This window comes from Crinia signifera, chromosome 1 (assembly GCF_055691185.1).
Source record: "Crinia signifera chromosome 1, ASM5569118v1, whole genome shotgun sequence".
Taxonomy (NCBI): Eukaryota; Metazoa; Chordata; class Amphibia; order Anura; family Myobatrachidae; genus Crinia; species Crinia signifera.
The window spans coordinates 147,146,615-147,153,327 of NC_139217.1; the positions used below are offsets into that span (position 1 = coordinate 147,146,615).

Below are 6,713 nucleotides of genomic sequence, written 5' to 3' on the forward strand. Positions count from 1 at the left end.
TGGCATCTTGCCCATTGGAACCAATCAGATTCATCTTCTTATTTAATTGACACCTTCTAAACGATAATAGATAGAATCTTATTGGTTGCTACTACAGGCAACAACCCATCTTCAATATAACTCCTATCTTAGTAAATTTACCCCACACTGTTTACACCCCAATTAATTGATATGAAGGGAGAAATTTACTAAAGGAAATTTGTAAAAAATAGGTGTATTGGTATCCAGAAATACACTTATTTTTGACATGTACTATCCCGAAAATACGGCAATTCGTATTCATATTGATGTGCTATCAATACGAATACAAATTGACGTATTTTCGGGATAGTAAATGTCAAAAATAAGTGTATTTCTGGATACAAATACACCTATTTTTTTACAAATTTCCTTTAGTAAATTTCCCCCGAAGAGTTTACAATTGCAGTGTAGAACACACTGAACCTGACAGAAGCATCTTTATAATTTCACACCTTTGGGCTCTGTTCTAATGTGAAAACTCATTCATGCTAAATTCAGCAGTAAAGTTGTTCTGCCAAAGCAAATTGCACGTACAGGTATTACAATATCAATACATTGTATACTATAGACTGAAAAATTATGTATACAGTATACTGTTTCACTACAGTACATGTTACTTTTGGGTACTTGTGTAGTTTCACGGCGCCCGATATATCGGATGTGATATCGGCCGATATATCGGATGCGATATCAGTCGATATATCGATGCGATCCAAATTTTTTTTTTCCTGTTCATAACCCCACTATCCACTATGCATGGCGTTGATTTTATATAGTGTGGCGAGTGCAGTAATCCGCGTCCCCTCGCTGAGCTCCCTACGCTCGCCACGCTTCGGGCTCGGTGGCTCGCTGCGCTCACCAAACTATATAAAATTAACTCCATGCATAGTGGATAGTGAGGTTATGAACAGGTAAAAAATCGCATAGGATCGCATCGATATATCGGCCGATATCGCATCCGATATATCGGCTGATATCGCATCCGATATATCGGGCGCCGTGAAACTACACAAGTACCTATTTTAGTTATCTGATATTCCTCTATACCAAATGTCAGCCTACTCTTCTGTAATTTTATTACATTTAGAAGAACAGCATTTACTATGATTAACAATAAGTTGTTAATTACCAAAATAATGATGATGATGATGATGATGATAATAATAATAATACACAATACTGATGTCTGTTCATCACACAAGGTAAGATGCTTCTGAACTACAGTAAATTAAATCCATGGCGCAGCTGAAATGTATGTGTAGCCTGTACTACTACTGTAGGTGTATACTGATATTAATTACATTGAGCCCTACAGCATATAATAAATACCACTATAATAATATATAACTATACATAGTAAATGTAATATAGCATTTCTATAAATAATATATAAATACATTTTCTATAATAACATTCCTTCCACATACAAGACAATGTAGCCAGAGTTAACTAATACCCCTTTCACATTGCAGCTTTAACATGGTATATTGCCATTTTTTTACAGTTTTAAGACGGGAACAGCTGCAGTGTGAAAGCTCCATTGTCAATTTACCGGTTACAGAATACCGGTATTTTGAAACGTGTTAAAAGCAGGATCCTACACGTTTCTGAGCTGTTTTCCCTGCAGTCTGAACAGCTCAGAAACGGTATTTGCTACAAATGATAACCATACCAGGGTGATAGGTTATCTCCCTGCATGATCCCCACCCACAAGCAGGAAATAAACATTTAAAATTACATTGTATGGCTTTCTATGAGTGAAATGGGTTGAATCTGAAAGGTACAAAAACGGTATTGAAACTGCAATACACCGTTTACAACATGCAATATGAAAGGGGTTTACTGGCTTTTGACCCGTTTTAAGACATGTTTAAAAAAACGGGTTGAAACCAGTATTAATTGATTTTACCTAGTCTGTATGAGTTCTAAAATATGCTGCAGGATGGGCAGGGATAATGAATTACATAGTAAAACATACATTTATGTACTGTATGCATGCCATTGCTACTACATATAGAGTAGGTAACTTAAACCTCTGCTCTATTTATGAATCCCACAGGAACTGCATGACCCTGACTACTGAACATTGCACTTTCTAAGAAGTTCTGTACTTTGCATATGAAATGACACAATGACCAGTGAGAAGCACCTATGTGCACAGTGCATGAGTCTATTATACAGAATACATGCTGCATACGGTAGGTTGCTTACATGTGTATGCTGGCAATCAGAGCAGTGCACCTGTGCTACAGATACTGTCGGAAACTCCTGAGCACCATCCCTGCTGAGAACTCACTGAACGAGTATTCATATTGCATCTATTTTGAGATGATAAACTGGAGTGTACACACGGGACAATTCAGCATACAATCTTGACTATCTCGTCAAAATCGCATCGGGATCGCATGCACTGTTTTTTTTACCTTGCAATCCCGATGCGGGCTCCCACACAGCACAAATTGAAGCCAGATAGACAGGGCTGCATTGACTATATAGTACACATCTGTACTATATAGTCAAAATCGCATGCATGTCTCATGGCTTGCAGTGCGATTCAATCCCAATGTGATTTTGCCGTGTGTACACACATGCTGAATTGTACCGTGTGTACACACCATTATACAGTATATTCCCAATAAATGTGCACTGCCAGCATTCTACTATATATAACCCTCAATACTATGCACACTATTTCATTTTACAGACACTGAGACATACTATAAGCAAATCAACTGGTTTGTTAGTTACACTGCGCTTTATTCTGGTTAGCTTACCTCTTTTGTGCCCTTGGTTAAGCTTTTACAAAGAAATGCTCCCAAACCAATGGAGGTGAATTAGCAGAGATCAGTATACCCAGGGATCCTGAACTGTATTTGCAGTATGGATGGACTGTGCTTGCAGTATAGATGGACTGTGCTTGCAGTATGAGGAGCTGCCACTCTCCAGTGAGAACTACTGTAGGTTATGAGGCAACAGGTAGAGCAGATCCCTGGGTGCTGCAGGATAATCAGTCATCAGTCTTTCATAGTTAGATGCAGTGACACAGTCTAGAGATTTCTGTCCTTATAGTTCCCGTCTGTTTCTTCCTGGACACTTGACACTGGATGACGTGCTCTCCCTTCTCACTGACTTTCTCTCTCCCTTCTCTCAGGCTTCTGTGCCCTTTCACACTTCAATAAATGTCCCTGATGTAACCCCTCCTCTCCCCATCCTAATCTGCATACATATCTTCTCTATTACACTCTGGGGGAGGATTGTAACACTACTTATTGTACACTGAATGTGCCTGTCAAAACACAAAAAGGTATGACTATTCATTCCTACGTATAATAAATATGCTATATGATAGAAGTAAAACACATGAACGAAGCACAAAATTACTGTGCTATGGGCCTGTGAGTTGATCACTTTTGTGCGAATAGGCAATCCATTTGATTATCGAATGACTGCACATTCATGCGGGTCGATTAGAATATATCTAATCGCAATCCTACTGTACGCAATTTGTCAGACATGAAGTTAGCGTTTGGGGGTGGAAACCGGACGTTTTCTGGGTGAGGCCAAAAAAATGGCATGTGCGTCCAGGCTATTTTGAGGGAGGGCATGTGACGTCAGCCCCAGCCTCGATTAGCATGTCTCTGTGACAGAGTTGTGGAAGGGTCAGGGTTAGTTAATCACATTTGCACAGATGGGGGAAATCATTGGATGGTGAGCATAGGTGTGCGCAAGGGGGGTGCCAGGGGTGCACAGACACCACCTAAAGACCGCCCCCCCCCCCCCCCCGCACAATTGCCAATTGCTGACGCTGACTTTTCTGTCTTTTTTTTTATATTAAAGTTCGGCATGCAGGGCCATGGACGTGGCTACACCGTCACAACCTGGTCCCTAACACCGGCTGCGGTGTCCATGAAACAAAGCCGGCACCTGAGCTGCACACAGAAGCACAGAGGGAGAAAGGGGGAGGGGGACGTGACGTGCAGGGGGACGGTAGCTGTGGCATCATTGCTGATGCGGGGCCTGCTGCTGCTCTCCATGTGCGATAGTAACAGGAGTCCTCCTGCTGTTGCTGCCCACAGGACTGTGTCATAATAACACAAATCAGGGGCAAACACTGCATTTCTAGAGGGGAAGATTTTATCTGCGCATTGATGTCTGTCCTGGTAGTGGGGATATGACAGGGCACACTGCCAGGGGAAGAAATAAGCTGTGCCATCACAGTATGTGTACACATGGTAGGCCTTAAAATGTGTTTTTTTTTTCTAACACATCTCTTTTATGAGATCAGGGGTAGGGGACGGCTGACTTTAATGCTGTCTATGATTGTGCAACCTGCCCCTGGCCTATGCAGGCTGCAGAAAAGAGACTGGAGCCAGCCGCCTCCCGCAGCAAACCTCCGAGTCACCTCATCCTGCCTGGCTACCGAAATGTGCAAATCAGAATGGGACCAGCAAAGATGGGGATATGAGGAGGGGGCAGGGAGGGAGGGAGGGAGTTAAGGGATGTGTTCAGCCAGTCCCAGTGTGCCCAGTCTGCTGCTCCATTAAGTCAATGGCAAGTTCAGTACTACTGTTCTCCAGGCTCCAGCCCTGTCCCAGAGTCCTCCTGAGCCCTCCGGGCATGTAATCCTCTATGACATCGAGCATGAAGGCCCTAGCAATTAACATGTAGGTAAGCAACACTTCTGCGGCATCATATGTCATGGCCATTACGGTGTGTGGTATAATATGTAATGGGCATTACGGCATGTGGTATAATGTATAATGGGCATCACAGTGCGTGGCATAATGTATAATGGGCATCACGGTGTGTGGAATTATGTGAATTTGGCATTACTGTATGTAGCGTTATGTTATGTTGGGTGGAGGAGCAGCGAAATGTCTGGCTAAGTAACTTCACCCTGCTGCAGGGAGATAACATGGCCGCATGGCGCAGGTATATGTAACCAATATCTCTGGTATATGTAACCAATATCTCTGAATTCTATTATCATGTAGTGTTCAAGATTGGTTGCTAAAACTATTCAGTGTGCCGGGGGAACCAATGTCTTGTTACTTACTAAGTATTAACCCCTCCCTTGCATGCACCTGAAAAGTTTTACTGAACTAATTTGAGCATCTACCACTATCTGTATGTAGGGAGGGGAGAAACCCTGGACATAATAAATGGCTCTCTGAAGGGGGTTTTTAGCCTCTGATGGAGAGACAGTGAAAAGCCCAGTCTAGTATCCATTCCCAAAGTACGAGGAAACGCTGAGACTGAGTAGATTGCTCCCATTCCAGAGGTTTGTAGCTTCTAATGGAGAGACAGTAAAATGCCCGGCTTAATACCTTAACTTTGGGATGTGAAAAACACTGGGGCTGAGTAGATTTTTCTCCTTGGGGGTCCACAGCCCCTAATTGAGAGCCATTGAAAAGCCTGGTGGAGTATCCATTCCCATGCTAGGGGTTAGAAAGGTCCCTAGGTAGGAGCTGATAAACTCTTGGTCGAATGCTGAGTGGTCGCTTGCTTAGAGCCCGAGGTGTAGTTTGCATTTCGGAAAACTCGGAGGTGCCTTAAACATGCACTGGTGTCCCCACCATGCATGTTTGTCACTAGCACTTTGCATTTCCCTTTAAGTATGCATAGCACGTCCTTGCCCTGGGCCTTTTTTCGCACTCCCACCCCAGCCTTTTGGCTGGGGTCCTATTATTTATTTATTCTTCACAATTCTTTTCTCACGTTTGTCACTTTTCAAGTTTCTTGTTTTTTGTTAGTTTGTCACCATTTTCGGTTAGTGGCACAACCCTTATCGGCTACCATTCTCCCCATCTACCAAGGCTCTCTCCTTTTGGGGGGAGCTGAGGTCCTCGATCTTCAGGGTGGTGCTTCGGCTAGAACCGAGGGAAGTTGGGGCGACCCCGAGCAGCAAGGTGGAGGGAAGTCCACTGAGGGTCTCTCCAAGCTTCGGCGAGGAGGACCCAGCCGCTCTAACCCTTTTGAGGGTTGAGGCAAGAGGACCCTCTCCAAGCTTCAGCAAAGAGGACCCACCGATTCCAATTTCCCCTCTCTGCCTTTTGGCAGTGAGGGGTTAGGGGAGTAATGGGGCCCTTCTCCTTTTAGAGAGGGTGCACAATTTCATACTGCCATGGACAGTGTAATGGTTAGCATTACTGCCACACAGCACTGAGGTCATGGGTTTGATTCCCACAATGGCCCTAACTGTGAGGAGCTTGTATACTGGGTTTCATCTGGGTGCTCCGGTTTCCTCCCAATCCTAAAATATACAAGTAGATTAATTGGCTCTCAACAAAATTAACCCTAGAATAACTGTGTGTGTGTGTACATGTGTTATGGAATATAGATTATAAGATCCACTGGGGCAGGGACTGATATGAATGTTCAACCATTATCTGTGCTGTGGAATATGTGTGTGCTATATAAGAAACTGTTAATAATAAATAAATGCTTTCCCTTTAAAAGATTTATTTCACGCACTGGGTTTTTGGAGCACCACCTCTGCTCCAAATAAAACAATAAAAAAAACGCAATTCACTCACAGATTTCTACAAGGTGGATTACCCGCAGTCATCTGCAAATTTATAGATCAGTAATCAGGTCTGAATCAGGCCATATGTGTTCTGATTTGCGCATGTTTATGAAGCAAGATGGCAGCATTTGTATAAGAGCAGAAAAAGCAGTGCAAAACATTTAGT

At 43.0% G+C, this 6,713-nt stretch overlaps 1 protein-coding gene across 1 annotated transcript in view; it reads right to left on the reverse strand.

Annotated features, from left to right (window-relative positions):
- The window catches only part of UGT8 (UDP glycosyltransferase 8), a 70,372-nt gene extending 67,183 nt beyond the window's left edge, over positions 1 to 3,189 (reverse strand). The window contains exon 1 of the mRNA XM_083174472.1: positions 2,796 to 3,189. The gene's annotated coding sequence lies outside the window, so the exon portion shown is untranslated. The remainder of the gene's footprint in view (positions 1 to 2,795) is intronic.
- Between the last annotated feature and the right edge of the window lie 3,524 nt (positions 3,190 to 6,713).